We start from the raw sequence: 26,645 nt of genomic DNA, 5'->3' as shown, positions 1-26,645 counted from the left end.
AAACAAATCTCCTGTCTTATAATGTTCAGCCCGTACGTGCCAACCTAGAAAACTAGTAAACGCTGACACAGGCACAGAAAATCTGACAGCTAAAGAAACCATCCTAAAACATGAAGACAAGGGGTTGCACTGAAAGTACAGTGGCATTTGGGAAGGTCATAACTTAAGCTTAGCCTTGGCTCAGTGGTAGCATTCTTGCCTCTGATCAGAAGGCCATGGATTCAAGCTCAGAATTGGGTTTTAATGTGGAAAATAGCCAAACATACAAAACAAATTTACAACAGCAACCGGTTCAGTTCAGAATATGGAGCTAGAAGAGCTGCTCTGCCTCTAGACTGCTTGTCCTTCTCCAGTTGCACACGTAAAGGCATCAAAACTCTACAAGTCCAGCTCACTAAAGCGGTGTGTGTAGTTCATTCGTTTCCAGCAGTGTTACTCTCCTTCACTGCTATTTTTGCTTTGGGCGTCTTGTGACTGTCCCCTCTGCATTTATTGGTGGGATTTCGATCCACTGTTTATTCTGCCTTTCGAAAATCTTCGCCAGTCTCAGAGTGTTAATGGATCTTTCGAATTCAATCGCTGGTAATGAAACAAATATTTCCGGTTATATTTTGATATGTTCTCAGTATTGCTCTTCATGCCTGCACTGTTACTAGTCATTGGATATAAAGCTATCAATTACAATGCGAGTTAACACAACTCAAATAACCTGAAAAGATAAACTGGATGGGCTTGAAATCAAATCCTGCATACTCAAAGAGACAATTGAGTCTTTAAAGTGTTTCACAAAACACTAAGAACTGGTGACACAAATTGTGCTGAAATGATTTACTGCACTGCCAAGCTGCCATTGTGCTCCTTAGGTGAGAGGTTATTATAACGAAATAACCTGTGACTGTTTTGCTGTTCTCCACCACCAGGATTAAGTACAGTGCCTCTTAAAAAAAATAGATTCACCAAGCCAAACCATCAGAGTCCTCTTCTCCCACCTCCCCCATCACCACTTGCATATTACTGTCTCTTTTACGAACATACCAAAGAGAACAGGAAAAGGCCAGCTAGCCCATCAAGCCTATCCCATCCTGACATGGTGCAATCTACACACACCATCAACTCCAACTCTCCCCTTCTATTCACAGTCACACAATCTCCTAGGAGAGGCAAAAGTAAACAGAAAAAACCTTAGACAAATTTAGGAAAAAGCTTTGGGAAATTCCATGCTGACTCTCAAAGGCATTTGAGCAATTGGACCACTAGTAATTGGAGTATTACTAATCCCAGCTAACTGACCTACCCTCTATACCTCAGGATGTCATTGACCCACAGGAACTTGTCTAGCTCCCTTTTAAGGCTTGTAGCGAATCCACATTCAAAGCACAGACTGGCAACCTATTTCAAAAATCAATGACTGCGAAAAGATGGACTTTCTGACATCTAACATAACTCGATGCTTTTGTAACTTCTACTGATGCCCCTTAGTCCACCATTGCCTTTGTAACTCAAATAACCTGTCCACATGGACAGAATTTAATCCCTTCATTATTTTAAGACTTCAAACATATCCCTTCAAAATCTACACTATTCAAAGTAAAAAGCCCTAGTTCTTTCTCCAAGACAGTCCTGCTAACTAAGGGTCTTTAAACAAGGTATCAATCAAATGATCCTCCTTTGAACTTTTCCAGAGTCTTGATATCACTCACCATGTAAAGGGACCAAATTGGACACAGTGATCTAGACGAAGCAAGACTAAGGCCTTGTACATGGTTAGGATTGTACTTCTGGTTTTATATTTAATTGTTCTAACTATATATCCTAGCACCCTATTAATTTTCGCAACAGCCTCATGACACTGTCATGGACCATTAATGATTCATTCAATGTGTAGGGCTGATTTTCCTCAGCTCTGCCCCAGGAGAATGCTCAGTTTCCAGCTGCAAAGCAGAGCAAAAAGGTGTAGAGACCCGTTTCATTGTCCAGGGATTTTCTGGGTGGGCAGAGAAGCTTTATCCACATCAAGTGCAACCATGCAAATGGAGGGCAAGGGGAAGCAACCAGCTCTCCCACCTCATTTTACTGTTAGACTACTGGACGATCACCCATTTGGAGGGACACCCAGAAGAAGTGGCCATTGGTCCTTTGCTCAGCCTTGCTCAGGTAACAGGATCTGAGAGGCGTAAGCTGCAAGAGATGCAGCCTAGAAGAAGATAAGTATCTTTTTTCTGCCAAGTATTGGGCACCATCTTTGGGGCTTGAGATGTTCTAGCTATTCTTTTTGGACAGCAGCCAGATGGATCCACAACCCTCAGCCAAAAAGAATTCTGCATACAGATCTGCTCATCAGCACAAGTGAAGCTCGTCTGGGAGCGGAAACCAGGACCCTCAGAAGAATTCTGGCTGCATGAGCTAAAGCTAAAGAAGGCCAACTAGGCAGCTGTTTAAAACTGCTTGGAGTCTGGCCATAGAGCGACTTGCCTGCGCTGCCTTCCCCAGCTCCACACCCCACCCCCCCTCCCCTACGCCTGTTGTGGCGGGGCACCCGCCACTTATATGCAAATCAGGTGATCCCATTCTGACACTGGATATTCTGGCGGGGTCAGAAGCAGAGGTCACTGGAACTTGCTCCATCACACGTTCGCTGGTGGAGCAGTGTTGGATTTTCAAACCTGATTTCTCCATTGTGTTGAGTTTTATTTGTCATTGGTTAGAATGAAGCAGGAACTGTCCAAGTAAATGTAGAAGAAGGTGGTACTGGACACGTTACTTTGTGTATGTGGATTAAAGGTTGAAGAAATGGGGCAGCTCTGACACTTATAGGAAGGCATCTTGGACTGGCCACACAAATGACTATAGTTCATATAAGGCACGAGTATTCAACCTATTGGAGCACTGGGTTGGATCCTTATGGTTTAACTAATGAATGTACTGTCTAATTTAGGGTGCAATTACACTATAGGGCCAATTTTCTGACTCAGCAAAACCACTTTGCCCCAATGCAGAAGTTGTATTGTACATACACCTTAAATTGCTCTCTCCTCCTTCACTTCAGTCTCTCTCTGTCTGTCTCTCTCTTTTACTTCTGTCTCTTTCCACCTCCATTTCAGGCTTTTCTCCTTCACTTTCATCTCTCTTTCTTTGCATTAATTTCTGTCTCTCTTCCTCTCTCTGCCTTCACTAAATCATAGAATCACACAGCACAGGAGGCCATTTGGCCCATTGTGCCAGTGCCGGCTCTTTGAAAGAGCCATCCAATTAGACCCACATCCCTGCTCTGCCCCTATAGCCCTGCAATTTTTTTCTTTTTCAACTATAAATCCAATTCCCTTTTGAAAGTTACTCCTGAATCTGCTTCCAGCACCCTGCCCCACTCGGGATACTTCAGCAGCCCCCGTAACTGGCAACTAAGGGTAAGTCTTTTTTAAAATGTTTTTAAACCTATTTGGAATGCTCCCCACTACTCCACAGTCCTAGCGATTCCCCCTCCCCCTCATTCCTTGCCCGATCCAACCTCCCCTCCTGGAACTACCTGAGGCCTGCTGCTGGCGGCCTGAAATTCATTTCTCTCATGGACCAAGATACCTGTGGAGGGGCGACTGCCATTGGCAGCTCAGCCCAAAGATGTAGATGAGGCCTGAGGTACAATCTTGGGACTTCCTTGTGCACACGCTGCTCAGGCAGGGCTGAGACAGGGTCCAAAGGCAGGCCCAGACTAATCTCTACCCCAAATGTTTAAGTGGAAGATTTATTTTCAGAGCTTATGTTTCAAAGGGGATTCAGGGTTATTGGATGACTTTCAGGATGCATATAATTTGGGAGGAATTTTTATAATTGTGGGAGAAGTGAGGAAGATAATTCTAGGTTATGGGAGAATTGGGAGTGGGATCACGGGATATGCAAGTAGTGGGATTGGCAACCTGGGGTCTTGGAGTAATGTACAGGGATGTGGTATTGGTGAGAGAGATGGTACCATGAAAAAAGTGATGATTTATTTTCAGATATTTTCCCCTTTTCTCCCCACTGTTGCGACGTTGAGTCATATACTGAAGACTAAGGAGGTCACCTCAGTCAGGGCGGTGGTGGGGGAATTACAATTGGCCCCGAAAGTCTACCGCACTTGGCTTCCACTTAAGCAGAATCAAATAGTTGTTACACAACTATACTTAAAATCTATTATTTGATTACCAATCATTACAAACAATTGCACTTAGAAATATCTGCTTGGACTATCAAGATAATAGTTATAATTATGAAAAGAGTGAAAATGGAAGAGTGCTTAATTGTTTGAATTTCCGTCTTTCACATGAGATAACCTAAGGTTCTGTCTACTTATTCAGGTGAACAATAAAATTCCCACTACAATACTTGAAAGAGATTAGGAAATTTTCCCAGGGACATGGCCAACATTCCTCCCTCAGCTAATAGCACCGAAAACAGAATCCAGAAACTGTGTACATGTGAACAGATTATTCCAAAGGGGACATGAGTATACGTTGACTTAGTAATAGGTTGCCAGCTTTTGCAGTGGGTGCAGATTAGGCACAAATGTTCAAAAGGGAGTTGGACAGGTTCCTGGAGGAGGCTAATATCACTGCATATAAAGGATACTTGAGATGTTGATTAATGTACCTCGAGGTCACTGGCATCCCTGATTTTCTTCGCTCCACCAGTGGTGGCCGTGCCTTCAGCTGCCTAGGCCCTAAGCTCTGGAATTCCCTCCCTAAACCTCTCCACCTCTCTCTCCTCCTTTAAGACCCTCCTTAAAACCTACCTCTTTGACCAAGCTTTTGGTCACCTGTTCTAATATCTCCTTATGTGCCACAGTGTCAAATTTTGTTTGATAATTGCTCCTTTGAAACACCTTAGGCCATTTAGAACGTTAAAGGTGCTATATAAATGCAAGTTGTGTTGTTGTTATCTCCTGAAACTCATTTCACTCGACTTTGGGGGTCAAGAGAGAAATTTTTCAGAAAGCTTTCTTTCCTCAATTGGCTGAATGTTTTCTTATATCTGTTATTTTGCCTCTCCCAGGAGATTACATGGCTGCTGGTGGGTGGGGAATATTGTGTGTTGCATTGTCTAGTTCAAACAGAGCTGAATGGAACGGACTTGATGAGCCAGCTAGTTTTTTTCTGTACGTCCTTTTTGTACGTTTGTATTTCAGGATCTGGGGTAGTGAGGCCACCTTTCCTTCCTTTATTGGCATCTGATCCCTGCGGCCTGCAAGCAATGTGTTATTTTCACCAGTTGAATTCTGAGGGCAGCAGGAATCTGGCCTGGGGGAGTGGATCTCAGGCTACTTGGAGGCCCAAGGGAGAGAGAAGCGGGACGCCCATGCCAGCTCCAGGCACTGGAGGAGGCCTGTGAATTGGGGACAGAATGCATGGTGGCTCCAGCCATCATGGGAATCCGCCAGCATGTGGAGTAGAATACCGACAGGAATGGGAGCAGATGGCCCAAGGCTGCCGAAGTGGGGTAACCTAACATAAATATATGTCGTTTTAAGTTTTACATTTATTTTATATTAAAACAAAAGGTTACAATTTAACAAAATTAAAAATCTCACCTGCGTACTCAACTCAGACTGTAGAAATCCATTGTGGTGATGAGTTAGAGCTGAAAAGAATGAAAGCAAACAGCTCCACAGCATCAACCCCATGGCGAGAGCCTGCAAATGCATGCAGACCGAATGCAGTTCTTGAAGTTTTAACTCCCTGTCCCTTTTGAGCATTAAATTTGAAATCCTCATCCTCATCTTCAAATCCCTCCATAGTACTCTAGGTCCCTTTCCTGAATGTACTATCAACACAATTTCGTGCAGCTGGGATAATTTTATGAATTTGCAATCATGCTGGGAAGTTTCATCCACCAGAAGCAAATACAGTCTCCGCTACTTATAGCGGGTGTGTTGGTGTTAAGGTGCCCACTATAAGCGGCGGATGGTAAAGCCAATCTCCATTGCTGTGATTCCTGCGGGCTCTACTGGCCACTGCAATACAGATTAGCAATACAGATTAGCAATACAGATTAGCAATTGGCCACTGCAATACGACCAAGCTTCCCCTGGTACCACGGTTGCAACCACAGGGAAGTCTATTGTCAATTTATCCGACCACACCCTTCAACCAGACGAAATCGAAGTTCTCAGCCGAGGGCTCAATTTCTGCCCCACTACCAAAATGGACCCCACTAGTCTCGCGGCGGACACAGAGGAATTCATCAGGAGAATGAGGCTCCGGGAATTCTACCACAAACCCCAAGATTTCAGCAGCGAACCCAATGAGACAATCGACGATCCGGAACAGCAGACAGAGGGATCCGCGGTACAGCAACCGAAGAGGAAAGAGTCAAACTGGACTCCTCCGGAGGGTCGCTGCCCTCAGCTGGACATGTATGCTCAAGCTGTCAGGAAATGCGTCAATGCCAGATTCATCAGCCGCACTCAGAAGACAGTCCAGAATGTCACCCGAGCACAACGCAACGCCATCAACGCTCTCAAGACCAACCGCAACATCGTCATCAAACCAGCGGACAAAGGAGGAGCCATAGTCATACAGAACAGAACAGACTATTGCAAAGAAGCATACCGACAACTGGACAACCAGGAACACTACAGACGGTTACCCGCAGATCCGACCAAAGAACACACCCACCAGCTCAACAAACTGATCAAGACCTTCGATCCAGACCTTCAAAGCATCCTACGCATTCTCATCCCACGTAATCCCCGCGTGGGAGACTTCTACTGCCTCCCAAAGATACACAAAGCCAACACACCCGGACGTCCCATCGTATCAGGCAACGGAACCCTGTGTGAGAACCTCTCTGGATACATCGAGGGCATCCTGAAACCCATCGTACAGGGAACCCCCAGCTTCTGTCGTGACACTACAGACTTCCTACAAAAACTCAGTACCCACGGACCAGTTGAACCAGGAACACTTCTCACCACGATGGACGTCTCGGCACTATACACCAGTATCCCCCACGATGACGGCATCGCTGCGACAGCATCAATACTCAACACCAACAACAGCCAATCTCCGGAAGCCATCCTACAACTCATCCGCTTCATCCTGGATCACAATGTCTTCACCTTCGATAACCAGTTCTTTACCCAAACACACGGAACAGCCATGGGGACCAAATTCGCACCCCAATACGCCAACATTTTCATGCACAAGTTCGAGCAGGACTTCTTCACTGCACAAGACCTCCAACCAACACTATACACCAGATACATCGACGACATTTTCTTTCTATGGACCCACGGCAAGGAATCACTAAAGAGACTACACGATAACATCAACAAGTTCCATCCCACCATCAAGCTCACCATGGACTACTCCTCAGAATCAGTTTCTTTCTTGGACACACGAATCTCCATCAAAGACGGGCACCTCAGCACCTCACTCTACCGCAAGCCCACGGACAACCTCACGATGCTCCACTTTTCCAGCTTCCACCCTAACCACGTCAAAGAGACCATCCCCTATGGACAGGCCCTGCGAATACACAGGGTCTGCTCAGACGAGGAGGAACGCGATGGACACCTACAGACGCTGAAAGACGCCCTAGTAAGAACGGGATATGACGCTCGACTCATCGATCGACAGTTCCGACGGGCCACAGCAAAAAATCGCATAGACCTCCTCAGGAGACTAACACGGGACGCAACCAACAGAGTACCCTTTGTCGTCCAGTACTTCCCCGGAGCGGAGAAACTACGCCATGTTCTCCGCAGCCTTCAACATGTCATCAATGAGGACAAACACCTCGCTATGGCCATCCCCACACCTCCACTACTCGCCTTTAAACAGCCACCCAACCTCAAACAGACCATCGTTCGCAGCAAACTACCTAGCTTTCAAGAGAACAGCGTCCACGACGCCACACAACCCTGCCACGGTAACCTCTGCAAGACATGCCAGATCATCGACACAGATACCACCATCACACGAGAGGACACCACCCACCAGGTGCATGGTTCATACTCCTGTGACTCGGCCAACGTTGTCTACCTCATACGTTGCAGGAAAGGATGCCCCAGAGCATGGTACATTGGCGAGACCATGCAGACGCTGCGACAACGGATGAACGGACACCGCGCAACAATCGCCAAACAGGAGGGTTCCCTCCCAGTCGGGGAACACTTCAGCAGTCATGGACATTCATCCACCGACCTTCGGGTAAGCGTACTCCAAGGCGGCCTTCGAGACACACAACAACGCAAAATCGTCGAGCAGAAATTGATAGCCAAGTTCCGCACCCATGAGGACGGCCTCAACCGGGATCTTGGGTTCATGTCACGCTACACGTTACCCCACCATCGAACAAATGTTATCTGTTTTTAATATAATGGGTCATTTGCTGGCTCTCTCTGCCTTCCGGATGTTTCTGCCTCTCTCTGTGTTTTTTTTCTCTGTTTTTTTTCCCTGTTTGTTTTTTTGTTGAATGTGTATTCGGGGGTTCTGCAGGTGACACCTCTCTGTCTGAACACGGTGATTGCCTTGGCAACGGGCAGTTGCAGGGGCAGTCTGTAAACACCATGTATTGTTCTATATGTATAAATGCGTAGGCTTCAAGGAGCTCTTGAAACATTTGCCTGAGGAAGGAGAAAATCTCCGAAAGCTTGTGAATTTAAAATAAAATTGCTGGACTATAACTTGGTGTTGTAAAATTGTTTACAATTGTCAACCCCAGTCCATCACCGGCATCTCCACATCATACAGATTAGAGTCAGATGCAGCTTCCACTTCATTCCTGTACTGACCTAGAGAAGCACCAGTCTGCCAACAAAGAGAAAATTGTGGGAGAGGCACATGGCAGCACTGAGCTTAACGAGGTATGAAGAATTGTCTGAAATAGCCGGTGCACGTAATGCATTATAAGTGGCAGCTTTGTAATTGACTCTAATGATACTGGTGAATGGTTAGCTCCATTTACCCAGTATAGGCAACTGAATGTGAAAAGTGTGGACAGTACAGGTGGTGGGGACTGTATCAGGAATTTGCAAGTGTCGTTCCCATGATTTTCTTCCCATTAAAATTAATGGCCAGGGAATCATGAAGGAAGCACACCTGAATTCCTGAAAAGCAGTCCAGCTGATGAAGCTCTCTCCTGGAAGCACAAACTTGTAAAATTAGATGGGAGAGAAAATAAACCAGACAAGGTCATCAGCGCCCATCAAGACCATTGGTTAGACTGCGCACAATTTTCTGACCATTCATTTAAGTTATTAGTAAATCATGCAGAGCACATGCCTGAATTTCGGATATGTACTCCCAATGGGTGAGTCTCCCCACCAAGAGCGTGAAGTCGGAAGATTATCCCATTGTCTCAACATTCTTTGCTCTCAGCAGTACAAAGAAATCTGATTAATCAATATACTTTTCCTGCAAGCACCATGCAATCAAAATGTACAATTGCTTCACAAAATATCTATTTGTATGTGGACACTTGAAAATTGAATTTAGAAAAAAAATTATTACATCATATTAATAAATATCAGGAACAATCCAAAAGAGGTATTCCAATAGTGTGTGTAACTTACTTTGCAAAGAAATCCTGGGTTTTTCCACACTTTTCACATGTCTGAGTGAGCAATGATCAAAAAATGTTATCTCATTTAGAAATTTTGACTCTTCCATCCTGGCCTTTTGAGCCTCTTTCAATGCCTTTGTCATCAGTGCCAAATTCCAGGGATCCTGACTACAAGAAAATTGTACAGTCTAAATTATGATTTCAGATCATGTTAATCCAGCTTTACTGTGCACCAGTTAATGATCAAATGAGACATTAAAAATGTATTTTATTATTTACTGAATTACTAGCAAAGGGGAATGAACGACAAATGGTATAAACAGAAAGAATAAAAAGATAAAACTCAACATTAAACTGCTCTTGCATACAGGCTGGATTCTACTCAAAATGGGGCAAGATAGCAGCAGATCGTGATGGAAAATTCACCAGTGAGGCCTATCGCTACCTCACTACCTTACGTGTACATCCCTCCCCTCGCCCTTGCCGGGATCACCACTGGCTGCCCCTTCCTTGCCCATAATGTGTGCAAATGGTGGTGGGGGAGGGGGGAAATGGGACCTGAGCCATGGCGGATTTTCCTCCTATCACCTGTGTTTCCACCACTTCCTGGAGCCACTGTGGGGAAGGTGGCAGCTAGGGCTTGTAGTACTGGGTAGGGTAGTATAATGGTTTGCTACTGGACTAGTAATCTAGAGAATATGAATTCAAATCCCACCATGGTAATTTGAGAATTTTAATTTAGTTTTTTAAAAATCTGCAAAGTAAATGCTGGTATCAGTAAAAATAATGATGAAGCAGTCAGACTGTTCTATAAACTCAACTGGTTCACTAATATCCTCTAGGGAATGAAAGCTGTCGCCCTTATCTGGTCTGGGCAATACATGTGGCCTTGCCGTCCCACGAATGATCTCCCTTCATACCAAACAATTCTTTTCCCCTCAACAGTTCTTGACTCTACCAAGGCCAATTTCCCTTATTGGCCTTGGATTTTTTCCTTTTTTTTGTCTCTACTAGGAGATTACATAACTGATGGTGGGCAGGTGGACATGTGTGCTGGTGGGTATGGATGCCTAATTGTAATGCTTCAGGCATCGCAGTTGTGTGGGGCAGGCTCGATGGACCAGTTGGTCTTTTCCTGCCCGTTGATTTGGTATGTTCGTAGAACTGGTCCCAATGTTCCAGAAATCTGAACCCAGCCCTCTGACACCATGTGCATAATTTTAGCCCGGAGCCTGAAAGGGGGCGGGGGGGTCGAATTGCGGACGAGAAACCCGGAAGTACGGGTTTCCCGGATGTCCTTACGATTTTGAGGTAAGGACGTCTTTTATTATTTTTTTTGACTGTTTCCCGCCCAACTGACCGGCCTGAGTGACGGGCTGGTCTCAGTCGGACGGGAGACGTGCAAGGAAGAGATAAGTGTTCAGATAAGTCTTAGATTGGATGGCTGGGGCTGGGGGGGGGGGTGCGGACACTGGGGGGTGCATGGGGACATCGGGGGCATGGGGGTCACCGGGGGAGAGTTAGTCATCGGGGGGGTGGTGTCAGTCATTGGGGGTCACTCATCGGTGGGGGTCAGGCATTGGGGGGGTCGAGTGTCATCGGGAGGGGGAACGAGGGGTCATCGGCGGGGAGATCGGGTATCAGTCACCAAGGGGAGGGGTCGGGATCGGGGGTCATCGGCGGGGAGATCGGGTATCAGTCACCAAGGGGAGGGGTCGGGATCGGGATCGGGGGTCATCGCGGGGGTCACGATCGCTGTGGGGGCTCACGATCATTGGGGGGCATCGGCGATCGTTGGGAGGGGTTGCTGCAGGCAGGTATGTTGGGCCGGGGGGGAGCACTCCTCCTCCGGGCCCACAAGCAGTGCTATAAAGGGACTTACCTGCACTTTCAGGCCTCCTCGCCTCCTCTCATGCAGCGTGAAGGAGAAGGCCCGGGAATCCCGGCCCACAGGGCTTCCATTGTGTTCCAATTCTCTGCATTGGGACACAATGGAAGCCCTGTGGAAACTGATCAGTTCAACCAACTATAACTGATCACTATAAACAGTTTAAAAAGAATAACCTACAATGCAACGTAGTTTTGGAAATTAATATTTGATCGTTACATCCATATTTTCTTACAACAGATTTTACTGTATTCAGATAAAGATCCCACATAGTTTAATTACAACTTCTGCTCTGACACACCCCAGTCAATTGCAGTGAGAAAGGTCATTTGCTGGTGAGCTGTGGAGATGGTAGGCTTGGCTGTTCTGCAAAGCTGAGATTTTGACTCCTAATCGCGAGTTATACCACACAGCTTGTATTGATCCAAAACAGTTTTGGCTTCACATTGATACAAACCACAGAGTAATCTGAGCGTGAAGTCACCAAAATCAAATTTAAGCAAGTGGTGTGAGACCACCTCAGATGGTAAACTCACACTGCTTCAACTTAACACTGGATGCAATGTTTAGAAATTTCCCAAGTGGTCCACTGTTTGACTCATTGCAGAAATAATTGCCTCCATGTCCTGTTGTTCCTCAATTAACGGTATAAACTAGTTGAAGTGGTCTGGTCAAAGACAATTCTCTTCTTTTTTCTTTATTCATATTCATTTTTTCTACATTTTGTATTTTTTAATGGCATTTACTACTTACAATTTGAATTGATCAGACATCCAAAGGACTGGTTTTGTCCTAAATGGTTGCAAACCGACTGCATCATTCATTGTGTGACCGCAGCACCGAATCTCACTTTAATCACAGCCAGATAATGCTTGTTTCTGACTTTCTTCAGCCACCTGCTTTTAAAAGATATTAAAGGCAAAGATTAGAAAATCTGCACCTCAACACTTTTATTGTTAAATAACATAGAAGATTTATTGATTAAAGAATCAAATATATCTTGTCCAAGTGGTAATTAACTTTGTACTTGAACTTTTTCATACATGGTTAAGAATTCGAGACAATCTCCTGTCATGATGGAGACTTCCATAGGCAGAAAGTACAGTGCACAAAACATTACTGCTGGTTTTCTATACAGATTTTTTGATTGCTATTGAAGTGGAGCTGCAGCTTCAGTGGCTCTGATTTCCTACCATATCTTTGGGCCTGATCTGGTCGTTTTCTTCAAGTTTAAAGACATGTACTGAATGTTGATGTGAATTGGCAATCCTCATCCAGTCAGCTGGCTTTAGACTATATTGAGTCCAATAACTACAGATGAGCTATCTATGTACCCTGTCAAACCGTGTGACAATATTCCAATATAAGCTCCTTCTCCATATACGATTATCCCAATGCACTTGTCTCTCTCCACATTAAGGAAATGTTTAAGTTTCTTAGAATTACAGGTTTTGTATATTTCCGATGCATTTCTATATACATTAATCATAAAAGAAAGCTAAGTGCCTACTCAGGTTTCATGCAACAGCAAAACATTTTAATTGACTCCCACGTCTCCCTCTTTAGTTGTCTTGCAACAGAAGGACGTTCCCTCGACTGAACGTGACTATAGGGGTGAATTCCCATTGGGTTCTCTCGATCATCTGCTGTAATTTCGTTAGAAGAGCCACAGAAACCCTGGAAAATCGGCATTATCCCAACCACACAAGAGGTCAGATTTCAGTTTGTGTATTATTTAGCACTTCCAATGCATGTGTTCTTATCTTGATTCTATTCAATTTTGTGAGAGAAGGGATTGCGAGAGGTTGGCCTTCAAATTGGAAGTAAATTGTGTGCTCTGTTACAGTGAACTGAAGCTCATTTTCTTTGGCTAACGTTACAGCCAATGGTTCCCTAAGATTCAGCAAAAATACAATTTTCAATTCTTAAAATTACATGGCAGTGTAAATGGATCATATGGAATGGTACTGAGCCATACTGACCAGGAAAGTCTCGGGTCAATCACCAATTTGTGTTGAGTTAGCTGATTTCAACCAAAAGGGTCAAATAAAATAAAAATAAAAATTGCAAATTCTGGAAGTTGGAAACAAAAACAGAAAATGCTGGAAATACAGAACAGGTCAGTCAGCATCTGTAAAGAAAAAAGACGGGTTATGACCTCATCCCTCTTTCTACCTATGTCGTGGTCCATATCAGTAGCAACAACATAGGTAGAAAGAGGGATAAGGTCCTGCAGGCAGATTTTAAAGAGTTAGGAAAGAGATTAAGAAGCAGGACCTCAAAGGTGGTAATCTCCAGATTACTCCCGGTGCCGTGCGCTAGTGAGCATACAAATAGGAGGATAGAGCAGATGAATGCATGGCTGGAGAGATGGTGCAGGAGGGAGGGTTTTATATTCCTGGGGCATTGGGACCAGTTCTGGGGAAGGTGGGACTTGCACAGGCTGGACGGGTTACACCTCAATGGAGCTGGGACCAATATCCTCGAGGGAAGGTTTGCTGGTGCTGTGGGGGGGGTTTAAACAATTTTGGCAGGGGGATGGGCATCAGGACGTAGCAATGGAAAGGAGAAACAAGGAGCACAAAGGATCAGGGGAGAAAGATAGCAATAGAGCAAGTAATAGTACATTACAAGGTGGGATTGGCCTAAGAGACGGTACAAGAAAGTCTAAGACCAGTTTGCAGTGGATGTGTGTATATGCACAAAGTGTGGTGAACAAGGTTGGTGAGCTGCAGGCGCAAATAGCCACATGGGAAGACGATGTCATGGCGATAACGGAGATCTAGCTCAAAAAAGGGCAGGATTGGGTACTAAATATTCCTGGATACAAGGTGTTCAGGAAAGATAGGGAAAGAAAGAAAAGAGGTGGGAGTGGCAGTATTGATTAAGAAGAATATTGCAGTACTGGAGAGAGAGGATGTCCTGGAGGCATCAAGAACAGAATCTATTTGGTTAGAGTTAAGAAATAAAAGAGGTGCCATTATACTACTGGGTGTATTCTATAGGTCATCAATTAGTGGAAAGGATATAGAGGAGCAAATTTGCAGGGAAATTACAGTGAGGTACAAAACCTATAGAGTAGTGATAACTGGGGACTTCAACTATCCTAATATAGACTGGGATAACAATAATAATATAAGGGGCACAGAGGGGGAGGAATTTTTGAATTTTTTTTTTTATTCGTTCACGGGATGTGGGCGTCGCTGGCAAGGCCAGCATTTATTGCCCATCCCTAATTGCCCTCGAGAAGGTGGTGGTGAGCCGCCTTCTTGAACCGCTGCAGTCCATGTGGTGACGGTTCTCCCACAGTGCTGTTAGGAAGGGAGTTCCAGGATTTTGACCCAGCGACAATGAAGGAACGGCGATATATTTCCAAGTCGGGATGGTGTGTGACTTGGAGGGGAACGTGCAGGTGGTGTTGTTCCCAAGTGCCTGCTGCTCTTGTCCTTCTAGGTGGTAGAGATCGCAGGTTTGGGAGGTGCTGTCGAAGAAGCCTTGGCGAGTTGCTGCAGTGCATCCTGTGGATGGTACACACTGCAGCCACAGTGCGCCGGTGGTGAAGGGAGTGAATGTTTAGGGTGGTGGATGGGGTGCCAATCAAGCGGGCTGCTTTATCTTGGATGGTGTCGAGCTTCTTGAGTGTTGTTGGAGCTGCACTCATCCAAGCAAGTGGAGAGTATTCCATCACACTCCTGACTTGTGCCTTGTAGATGGTGGAAAGGCTTTGGGGAGTCAGGAGGTGAGTCACTCGCCGCAGAATACCCAGCCTCTGACCTGCTCTCGTAGCCACAGTATTTATATGGCTGGTCCAGTTAAGTTTCTGGTCAATGGTGACCCCCAGGATGTTGATGGTGGGGGATTCGGCGATGGTAATGCCATTGAATTTCAAGGGGAGGTGGTTAGACTCTCTCTTGTTGGAGATGGTCATTGCCTGGCACTTATCTGGCGCGAATGTTACTTGCCACTTATGAGCCCAAGCCTGGATGTTGTCCAGGTCTTGCTGCATGCAGGCTCGGACTGCTTCATTATTTGAGGGGTTGCGAATGGAACTGAACACTGTGCCGTCATCAGCGAACATCCCCATTTCTGACCTTATGATGGAGGGAAGGTCATTGATGAAGCAGATGAAGATGGTTGGGCCTAGGACACTGCCCTGAGGAACTCCTGCAGCAATGTCCTGGGGCTGAGATGATTGGCCTCCAACAACCACTACCATCTTCCTTTGTGCTAGGTATGACTCCAGCCACTGGAGAGTTTTCCCCCTGATTCCCATTGACTTTCTGAACCAGTACGTTTCCGGCTCAACGAGGAAGGAGGCATTGCTGGACTTGGTTCTAGGGAATGAAGTGGGCCAAGTGGAGCAAGTGTCAGCGGGGGAGCATTCAGGGAGCAGCGATCATAGTATCATAAGGTTTAGAATAGCTATGGAAAAGGACACGGACCACTCTAAAGTAAAAATACTCAATTGGAGGAGGGTCAATATCAATGGGGTGAGAACAGATCTGGCCCGTGTAAATTGGAATCAAAGATTGGCAGGCAAAACTGTAATTTAACAGTGGGCGGCCTTTAAAGAGGAGGTGGTTCCGGTACAGTCTAGGCACATTCCCAAGAGGGAGAAAGGTAGGGCAACTAAAGCCAGAGCTCCCTGGATGACAAAAAAGATAGAGAGTAAGATGAAATGGAAAAAAGGGGTGTATGACAGATGTCAGGTTGATAAAACAAGTGAGAACCAGGCAGAATATAGAAAGTTCAGAGGGGAAGTGAGAAAGGAAATAAGAGGGGCAAAGAGAGAGTATGAGAATAGACTGGCAGCAAACATAAAAGGGGATCCAAAAGTTTTCTACAGACATGTAAACGGGTAGTAAGAGGAGGGGTGGGGCCGAGGTACTAAATGAGTTCTTTGCATCTGTCTTTACCAAGGAAGAAGATGCTGCCAGAGTCTCAATAAAGGAAGATATAGTTGAGATACTGGATGGGCTAAAAATTGATAAATAACAGGTACTTGAAAGGCTGGCTGTACTGACAGTAGATAAGTCACCCGGTCCGGATGGGATGCATCCTAGGTTGCTGAGGGAAGTAAGTTGATTTGGTCTATATGGACTTTCAAAAGGCGTTTCATGATAAGCCTACCGTGCGGCACTTTATCAAGATTGCGGCCCATGGAATAAAGGGGACAGTAGCAACATGGATACAGAATTGGCTAAGGGACAGGAAACAGAGAGTAGTGGTAAACGGTTGTTTTTCGGACTGGGGGGAGGTGTACAGTGGTGTTCCCCAGGGGTCGGTGCTTGGACCACTGCTTTTTTTGATATATATTAATGACTTGGACTTTGGTGTACAGGGCACAATTTAAAATTTGCAGATGACACAAAACTTGAAATGGTAGTAAACAGTGAGGAGGATAGTGATAGACTTCAAGAGAATATAGGAAGGCTGGTGGCATGGGCGGACACGTTGCAGATGAAATTTAACGCAGAAAAATGCGCAGTGATATATTTCGGTAGGAAGACCGAGGAGAGGCAATATAAACTAGAGGTCACAACTCTAAAAGAGGTACATAGAACAGAGAGATCTGGGGGTATATGTGCATAAATCATTGAAGGTGGCAGGGCAGGTTGAGAAAGCGGTTAAAAAAGCATGCGGGATCCTGGGCTTTAGAAATAGAGGCATAGAGTACAAAAGTATGGAAGTCATGATGAACCTTTATAAAACACTGGTTCGGCCACAACTGGAGTATTGTGTCCAGTTCTGAATACCGCACTTCAGGAAAGATGTGAAGGCCTTAGAAAGGGTGCAGAAGAGATTTACTAGAATGATTCCAGAGATGAGGGACTTTAGTTACATGGATAGACTGGAGAAGCTGGGGTTGTTCTCCTTGCAACAGAGATGGTTGTGAGGAGATTTGTTAGAGGTATTCAAAATCATGAAGGGTCTAGACAGAGAAGATAGAGAAACTGTTTCCACTGGTGGAAGGGTCACGGACCAGAGGACATAGATTTAAGGTGATTGGCACAAGAACCAAAGGTGACATGAGGAAAAACTTGTTTACACAGTGAGTGGTTAGGATCTGGAATGCACTGCCCGGGGGGTTGGTGGAGGCAGATTCCATTATGGCCTTCAAAAGGGAACTGGATAAGTACTTGAAAGGAAAAAATGTGCAGGGCTATGGGGAAAGGGCGGGAGCGTGGGACTAGCTGGATTGCTCTTGCATAGATCCGGCACGGACTCAATGGGCCGAATGGCCTCCTTCCGTGCCGTAACCTTTCTATGATTCGATGATTTCACACGTGTGACCCTTCATCAGAGCTGAAGACTGAAACATGAGCAGATGATAGAAACATAGGAACAGCAATAGACCAATCAGCCCCTCGAGCCTGTTCCGCCATTCAATGAGATCATGGCTGATCTGTATCCTAACTCCATTCACCCGTTTTGGCTCCATTTCCCTTAATATCCTGGTCTAGCAAAAATCTATCGATCTCAGATTTAAATTTATTGATTGAGCTATCATCTACTGCTTTTTGTGGGTCAGAGTTCCACACTTCTACCACCCTTTGCATGAAGAAGTGTTTCCTAACTTCTCTCCTGAATGGCCTGGCTCTGATTTAGGGTTAAGTCCCCTTGTCCTAGACTTCCCCCATCATCAGAAAAAGTTTCTCACTATCTACCCTATTAATTCCTTTCAAACTCTCAAAAACCTCAATCAAATCACCTCTTAACCTTCTATATTCCAGGGAATACAAGTCTAGTTTATTTAATCTACAGTGCATCGTAAGAGGTCCAGGGCGTGGCCTCGTAAAGAGGGGGACAGAACCGGCAGCGGCAGAGCATTGTCAGAGGTCCGGGGAGCGGCCTCGTAAAGAGGGGGACAGAATCGGCAGCGGCAGAGCATTGTCAGAGGTCCGGGGAGCGACCTCGTAAAGAGGGGGACAGAATCGGCAGCGGCAGAGCATTGTCAGAGGTCCGGGGAGCGACCTCGTAAAGAGGGGGACAGAATCGGCAGCAGCAGAGCATTGTCAGAGGTCCGGGGAGCGACCTCGTAAAGAGGGGGACAGAATCGGCAGCAGCAGAGCATTGTCAGAGGTCCGGGGAGCGACCTCGTAAAGAGGGGGACAGAATCGGCAGCAGCAGAGCATTGTCAGAGGTCCGGGGAGCGACCTCGTAAGCAGCGGGAGTCTGAAACAAACAGAAAAAAAAGTCAGAAAGTGACATCACAAGACAATGAGCAGTGCCAAGGGTAAGTCGGTAAGTATTTAGTTTATTGGTTAGTGTTTTCAGTAGTTTTTGTTTTTAGTGGTTAGTGTCTTTTGTGGTTGGTTAGTGTTTCAGTGGTTAGTGTTTTAGCTAAACAGTTAAATAGCCTTAAAGCTAAACAAGCTGGTTTTAATAACAAGCATATATATATATATATATATATATATATATAAGTAGATTCTAAATAAAATGGGGGGAAAGCTGAAACCCATTGCCTGCAATTCTTGCGCCATGTGCGAACTCCAGGACACTTCAGGAGTCCTGGGTGACCATGTGTGCAGGAAGTGCCTCTGATTGCTTGAGCTCAAGCTCAGGGTTTCTGAGCTTGAGGAGCGGCTGGAATCACTACAGGGCATACAGGAGGCTGAGAATTTCCTGGATCGTACATTCCAGGTGGTGGTCACCCCATAGCCACAGAAAGCTCAGGACAGTAAGTGGGCGGCCATTCGGCAGGGTAGGAAGAGGCAGGCAGTGCAGGAATCCTCCAAGAGTGTGTCGCTCACTAATCGGTTTTGAGTATTGAATACACTTTTGAGTGACGACACCTCAAAGGAGTGCAGTCTGGAGCATGACATCGTGGGGCAAAGGACTGCACAGGAGGGCACAGCGAAATATAGGAATGCAGTGGTTATAGGGGATTAGAGAGGGGACAGACGGGAGGATTGTGTACTTAATATTTCTGGCTACAAGATATTCAGGAAAGATAGGGAAGGAAGGAAAGGAGGGGGGGGTGGCAGTATTGATCAAAGAAACTATTATAGCGCTGGAAAGGAATGATGTAGTTGAGGGGTCAAAGACAGAATCTATTTGGTTAGAATTAAGGAACAACAGAGGAGCTATTACGCTAATGGATGTATACTATAGGCCACCAAATAGTGGAAGGAGATAGAGGAGAAAATTTGCAGGCAAATTACAGAAAGATGCAAAAACTATAGAGTAGTGATAATGGGGGACTTCAATTATCCCAACATAGACTGGGATAGTAACAGTGTAAAGGGCAAAGAGGGGAGGAATTCCTGAAATGAATACAAGATAACTTTCTTGATCAGTGTGTTTCCAGCCCAACAAGGAAGGAAGCAGTACTGGATTTAGTTCTGGAGAATGAAATAGGGCAAGTGGAGCTTGTTTCAGTGGGGAAGCATTTGGGGAACAGTGATCAGAATATCATCAGGTTCAGAATAGTTATGGAAAAGGACAAGGAGCAATCAAGCTTAAAAATATTTAACTGGAGGAGGGCTAATTTCAGTGAGTTAAAAAGGGATCTTGCCCAGGTGGATTGGAATCAAAAATTGGTTGGCAAAACAGTAATTGAACAATGGGAGGCCTTCAAGGAGGAGATAGTTTGGATACAGAGTAGATACATTCCCATGTGGGGGAAAGGCAGGGCATCCAAAGCTAGAGCTCAAAAGCAAAATACTGCAGATGCTGGAAATCTGAAATAAAAACAGAAAATGCTGGAGATGCTCAACAAGTGAGGCAGCACCTGTAGAGAAAGAAATAGAGTTAACATTTCAGGTCATCAAACGTTAACTCTGTTTCTTTCTCTACAGATGCTGCCTCACTTGCTGAGCTTCTCCAGCATTTTCTGGTTTTATTTTTATTTCAAAGAGCTCCCTAGATTAGTAAAGATATAGAGATTAAAATGAAACAGAAAAAGGAGGCTTATAACAAATGTAAGGTTCATAATACAGTGTGGAACCAAGCTAAATACAGAAATTACAGAGGAGATCTAAAAAAGGGAATAAGAGGGGCAGAGAGACAGTATGAGAATCGATTAGTGGCTAACATAAAAGTGAACCCAAAAGTCTTTATAAACATATAAATAGTCAAAGGGTGGGGCCAAAAAAGGAGATCTTCTTGTGGAGGAAGAGGGTATAACTGAGGTACTAAATGAATACTTCACATCGGTCTTCACTAGAGAAGAGGATGCTGCTAATATTGCAGTAAAGGAGGAGGTAGTAGCGATATTGGACAGGGTAAAAATAGATAAAGAGGAGGTACTTAAAAGGTTGGCAATACTCAAAGTAGAAAAGTCACCCGGTCCAGATGTGAGGTACCATTGTACATTTTGGTTAAAGAAATGTAATAATATTTTGAATGGCAGAAAGCTGGGTAATGTGGAAGAGCAGAGGGCTTTGGGACTTCAGGTACACAAGACATTTACTGACACTGAATTCTACCTGCGCCTTTGCAGCTTCCTTTAGTCCTCACAGTTGTTTTCTAAGCCTTCTATATTAGTATCATCTGCAAATTTGGACATTATTCCTTCTAGGCTTATATCCAAATCATTGATGTACACAATGAATGGAAGCGACCCCAGAACAGAACCCTGTGGAAAACCACTGCCCACTTCCAACTACTCGGAGAGACTGCCCTTAACTCCTACTCTCCGTTTCCTCCGTTCTAACCAGTTTTTAATCTATTTAGCTACTTTTCCTCTAATTCCACAAAGATTGGTGGCATAGCAAGTAATGTAAACGGGAGCATAAAATTACAAGAGACATTGATAGAATAAATGAGTGGGCAAAACTGTGGCAGATGGATTTCAACGCAGGTAAGTGTGAGGTCATCCATTGTGGACCAAAAAAGGACAGACCCGAGCATTTTTTAAATGGTGAAAAGTTAGGAACAGTGGAGGTCCAAAGAGATTTAGGGTCCATGTACACAGATCACTAAAATGTAGTAGTCAGGTTCAAAAAATAATCAAAAAGGCTAGTGAATGTTAGTCATTATAACTAGAGGGCTAGAATATAAAGGGAAGGAAGTTTTGCTACAGCTATACAAAGCCCTGGTTAGACCACATCTGGAGTACTGTGTACAGTTCTGGACACTGCACCTTAGAAAGGATATATTGGCCTTGGAAGGAGTGCAACATAGATTCACCAAAATGTTACCAAGGCACCAAGGGTTGGATTATGAGGAGAGATTCATAGAATCATAGTAAGATACAGCACAGAAGGAGGCCATTCGGCCTATCGTGCCTGTGCCGGCTATTTGGTCGAGATATCCTGTTGGACACACTCCCCTGCTCTTTCCCCATAACTCTGTAAATTTTATCCCTTCAAGTTTTTATCCAATTCCCATTTGAAAGTTATTATTGAATCCACTTCCACCGCTCTTTCAGGCAGTGCATTCCAAATCATAACAACTCGCTGTGTAAAAAAAATGCTTCTTCATGTCGCCTCAGGTTCTTTTGCCAATCACTTTAAATCTGTCTCCTCTAGCAACCGACCCTTCTGCCACTGGAAACAGTTTCTCCTTATTTACTCTATCAAAAATAGATAAAGAGGAGGTACTTAAAAGGTTGGCAATACTCAAAGTAGAAAAGTCACCCGGTCCAGATGTGAGGTACCATTGTACATTTTGGTTAAAGAAATGTAATAATATTTTGAATGGCAGAAAGCTGGGTAATGTGGAAGAGCAGAGGGCTTTGGGACTTCAGGTACACAAGACATTTACTGACACTGAATTTGATTTTGAACACCTCTATCAAATCTCCCCTTAACCTTCTCCTAACATTAAAGAACAGTTATCAAGTAGTGGAGCTCTGCACACATATATAAGCAAACATGCACAGAGCTCACTCTAGGGAAGGCAGAAGGTGAGTCACAGTCAACAGTTTATCTCTGATCTTGCCAGTTACATTTCATACTCTACAGCTGCTGGTATGAGACTGTCGTATAACTACAGCCTAAATGCACCTCTCCCACCCCCCCCCCCCCCACCCCCCAACCACCCAGTGAGCAATACTTTTTATTTTATTTTTCCAATTTATTATTCATTTTTATTTTATATTTGTTGTTGTTTTCTCGGAGATTGGGGGGTGAGGGCTATTGAATGTGACATTTCTTGACATTGATACTACAAGAGGTCATTTTACAAATTCACGGATCAGATCGTAGCTCATCGAGAGTACACATTGGGAATGTGGGTGCTCAGGTAAGTGGGTTCTGCAGGATTTTCTGTCTATTAAACTTAATTAGTGGAATATCCTGCAAAGCCCGCTGATCTACGAACATAGGAAAAGGGCAGGAAAAGACCATCCAGTCCAAGAAACCTGCCCCACATAACTGCAGCCACAAACACAACTAATCTACCCCACAAATCACACAATCTCCTGGGAGAAGTCCTCTCCCTAATTTCCATAGGGTACAAGTATGGGAAATGCCTGCCTAGAGAGTTTGGCCTGTAGCACACTTGGCTAATGAATGTAAATTATGGCAAAGTGTTGCAGCTCACTATAAAGTGGTAGTTATGGTAGTGACAGAAAAAGCTGACTAATTGTTCACAAAGACATGTGAGCAACATCGCTCCCTTTGATGTTGAGGATTTGGAGGTCCTGCTGCAAGAGGTACTAAAGGAGGGAGGCCCTCTTTGAGGCTAAAGGCCATTCTCTCGTAAAAGCATAGGTTGCAACTGCATGAAGGGAGGTCGCTGACAGAGTCAAAGCAGGCACCCTTATCCCTGATTGCAAATAAAAAAGTTTTCTGATTTAAGGGGGAAGCCAAAGTTGACAACCATTGCTGTTTTGCTCACACTTTCATTGGGGGTGAATTTCCATATGAGTTCTCCCACACGTCTGCCATAGTTTTGGCAGAAGAGCCACGAAAACTCTGGAAAAATTGTATAAACGGGGTTCTCATGGCTCTTCGGCTGAAGTTATGCCAGACGAGAAAGAGAACCCCCACAGTAATTCACCCCCATTACATCTAAGCCGTGTGACACACTTTTCCTAAAGGTGGGGGCACCAGCCAAGCAACAGCAAATAGATGCTGAGGTTTCCAGTCTGTAATGCAGGGGTTTCTCATTGGGGTCAGCAGTCATGGATGCAGAGGATAGCTCTGCTCCCCTAACAGCCATCAGATCAGCCATGATCTCATTTAAAGGTGGAACAGGCTCGAGGGGCAAAATGGCCTACTCCTGTTCCTATGTTCCTACCCAGTGATCCTATTCCTTCAAATAATGCAGTCACCGTCGACTGTCCACAGTGAAAGAACCATGGCTAATTTCTGGATAATGGCCATTGATATGCATGATTATGTTTCTGTGGTGAGAAACCACGTGAATCTTAACTGAGTGCAAACTCTTTCGCTTCATGATGGTCAAGAGGTTGGTATGAAGGGCACTGGTGCTCACATAGGTACCATGTGCAATTTGTTTTTTGCACTTGAGAGAATCCTGCCACCCACTGAAAGCTATGCATTCTGTCCAGCCGATGCCTCCTTTCCACAAAAACAAATTATGAAAATGTTGCTCCTTACAGACATAGTGGTTGCCATTTCCTTTGATACATGTGCAGTGCAGATTGCCTGATGTGGCTTGGAAAGATCTAGTAGTATGTACACTTCAAGCTGTTATAACCTTCTACAAAAAGAACCATCCCTGGTTCAGATGTGTGGAAGGTGATTCTGTGGCAGCCTTTGTTGCGAAGCAGAGGCGACAAAGACAGGTCCTCCTTTGACATGTCCAGGTACAGTTCCTGGAGTAGTGACGGGTATGCCAAAAAGCCTCGGGGGTTGTTGTACCTCCATTTGTTCACCCCTCAAGAATTCCTCTTCCTCACCTCAATTATGCAGCATGTCTGGAACCTCCAAAGGATTAGCCATCCTCACTCCTTGTAAGGTGCAACATTAAAGCCAGCAGTAACCAAGAATTATGAGGAAAAGTACTGACAGCACAAACCAACTAATATGCCTGGAGCAAAATGCAGCAAAGGGTACAAGAAAACGCAAAGAAAACCCCAATAAACTGAAAAACATACTTTCTGCTTTTTCAGAAGTCTGCTTCAAACAGGCGCCGAAGCGCCCATTTTTCTGGGTGAGTCTTGTGCTGTGAGCAGAACCTTACCCAAAGCCGTAAAGTTTAGCAAAATAACAGGATGTTAATATTTAAATAAGACCCTGTGTGTGGGTTGTGCAGTCTCAATGGCCCAGAATTTGCTGGAGCAGGGCATCTCATGGGGTGCTACGTTTGTTAGATTTTCCCCCCACCCTTCAGCTCCAAACTTTTTTGTGCCGCAAATTGCTGGAAGTGTGAGCTGATAACGGTGCAAGGTCAGTGAGGCTCCTGGGACCTTGGTGAACTATGAGACCAACAGTTCCCGGGGAGGTTGATGGCGAGCTCCCATTTTCACGAGGTCAATGACAGAGCGGCGCAAATCATCCAGCAATTCATGGCGATTCGCAATGCACTGGCTATCTCTTCCTCGCCACAAATTGCTGGGTTATTTACACTAATAATGGCATGTACATTAAACTCGCTCTTTACCCAGCAACTTTTGAGCCATTATTTCAGTCCAAATCACCTGTTGGAAAGTTGGACATCCCGCGAATTGAGCGCGTAAAGTCAAACCTCAATTTTCCGGTCCATGCACACTGCACGTGAGGCCCCATGCCCCCAACAGGGCCTTGCAAAATTTACCAGTTACTGCATTAAACATTGCTGTATAATGTGTTTTGAACTTTTGGACTGGCCAAATGGACCACAGTGGTCTCTTTTAGTCCTGTACATTGCTAAATTCCAATAATCTCATATAACAAACGATATAACTTCCATCGAAAGTAAAGCTTGGTAAACTCCACACACAGCAAGGATACGGAGAAACCAAAAGTGCTTTTTTCCCTTGAAATCTTGGGGTTTCCCAACAGTCACCGAAAACAAAACAAAAATTCAGCCTGGATGTGTAAATTCCAAACCCCATGTGGTAAAATCCCTGGAGAACAAAAGGGATTGTTTTTCTATACAATACAGTGACGGATTAATACAGTTATCGTTGCTTAAGTTTAATGTGTTGGCTCAATATTTTTTAAAAAGCTAGTTTCTGGGGGGAGAAATGACGAATACTTAGGAATCCATGAAAAATGTCCGTTCCCAAAGTCAAGAAAGGTAAAAAAATAAATGAAGCTTATTCATCCGAACCTGTGAATCTGCATGTTTGCTGCCACACAGTTGATGCACCAAATATGCCTTGGTTTATAACGGTGGATTACAGAAGATTAAAAGACCAGGCTCCACCCTTCTTGTTATTAGAGCCAAGTGCAACTTTCCAGCACCAGCAACCCTAACCCCCAGCGGAATAGTAAAAGAACTGGTTTAGACATTAGTCCATGAGTAGAAAGTAATTTAATATTCAGATAAGTAAGATCGCTTCTTTCATTTAACTGCCGCTGTGGACGAAAGATCTACCTTCTCCCAATGTAGGACAGATCCGATCGAGAGACCGCCTCCCAGTTCTTGACATCAAACTCCCTTTTTTCTCTGTTGGTGCGGCCGCGTTTCGGGGACTTTCAGACTCGAATTTCTGTTCGATTTCCTCTCAGCATGAACAGGTCTTTCGGTCTTCTTGTTGACCTCTTTAATGCGCCCCTATGACGCTGGAAAATTGAAAAGCTTTTGTTCCTGTATCTAAGCAACTTAAGAAGTATCTGTAACATTTTCCAGAACTGACCTGCTCTTTGCACAAACACACACAGGGTGGCTGCACAGTAACAAAACGGTGGTTTTAACCCGTTGAAGTGGCTGAGGTGGTCGGTCAGATCCCTGCCAGCAAACCTGGGCTCAGATGGGAAAGGCTGTCAAATGAAACGCAATAAGCCTGTGTCTGTGACGTTTCAGAGGGCAGTTAGTGCTGAGTTTTAAAAAATTATAGAGAGAGAGAGATACTGTCTACATCTTTCATTTCAGACAGAACTTCAGTGGAGTGCACTGTAAGGTTCTATTTGTACTTGTTTTAGGGTTCATTGTAATCCGAGCTCAAATGCAAAAGTTCGAAAACTTTATAGTCAGCACCTCAGCCCACAATTTCCCAACCCTACTGTCTGAGATGTACAAAGGAAAACACCTTCTACTCTTTCCCAACAATGTTGTTCAGCTGCAATCTCAGAAGAGCACACCCTACTGAATTAGTGTGACATTTCTGTTTCCCACCTCAGACATCCTTGTAAGTCCTTTGAGTAGGACTGAGAAT

General features: G+C 44.7%; 1 long non-coding RNA gene across 2 annotated transcripts; it reads right to left on the bottom strand.

The window, feature by feature from the left end:
• Window positions 1-230: 230 nt before the first annotated feature.
• Window positions 231-26,419, bottom strand: LOC137340694 (uncharacterized). Of its 2 annotated transcripts, none has more exons than XR_010966859.1 (4): window positions 25,865-26,419; window positions 12,179-12,324; window positions 9,548-9,705; window positions 231-579 (listed from the first exon to the last, which is right to left on the bottom strand). It is a non-coding gene; the product is annotated as an uncharacterized lncRNA (long non-coding RNA). The 2 variants fall into 2 exon arrangements; XR_010966866.1 differs by having other exon boundaries at window positions 12,179-12,321.
• Between the last annotated feature and the right edge of the window lie 226 nt (window positions 26,420-26,645).

This window comes from Heptranchias perlo, chromosome 1 (genome assembly GCF_035084215.1).
Source record: "Heptranchias perlo isolate sHepPer1 chromosome 1, sHepPer1.hap1, whole genome shotgun sequence".
NCBI classification, from domain to species: domain Eukaryota; kingdom Metazoa; phylum Chordata; class Chondrichthyes; order Hexanchiformes; family Hexanchidae; genus Heptranchias; species Heptranchias perlo.
This window is presented reverse-complemented; position numbering and strand designations above follow the sequence as displayed.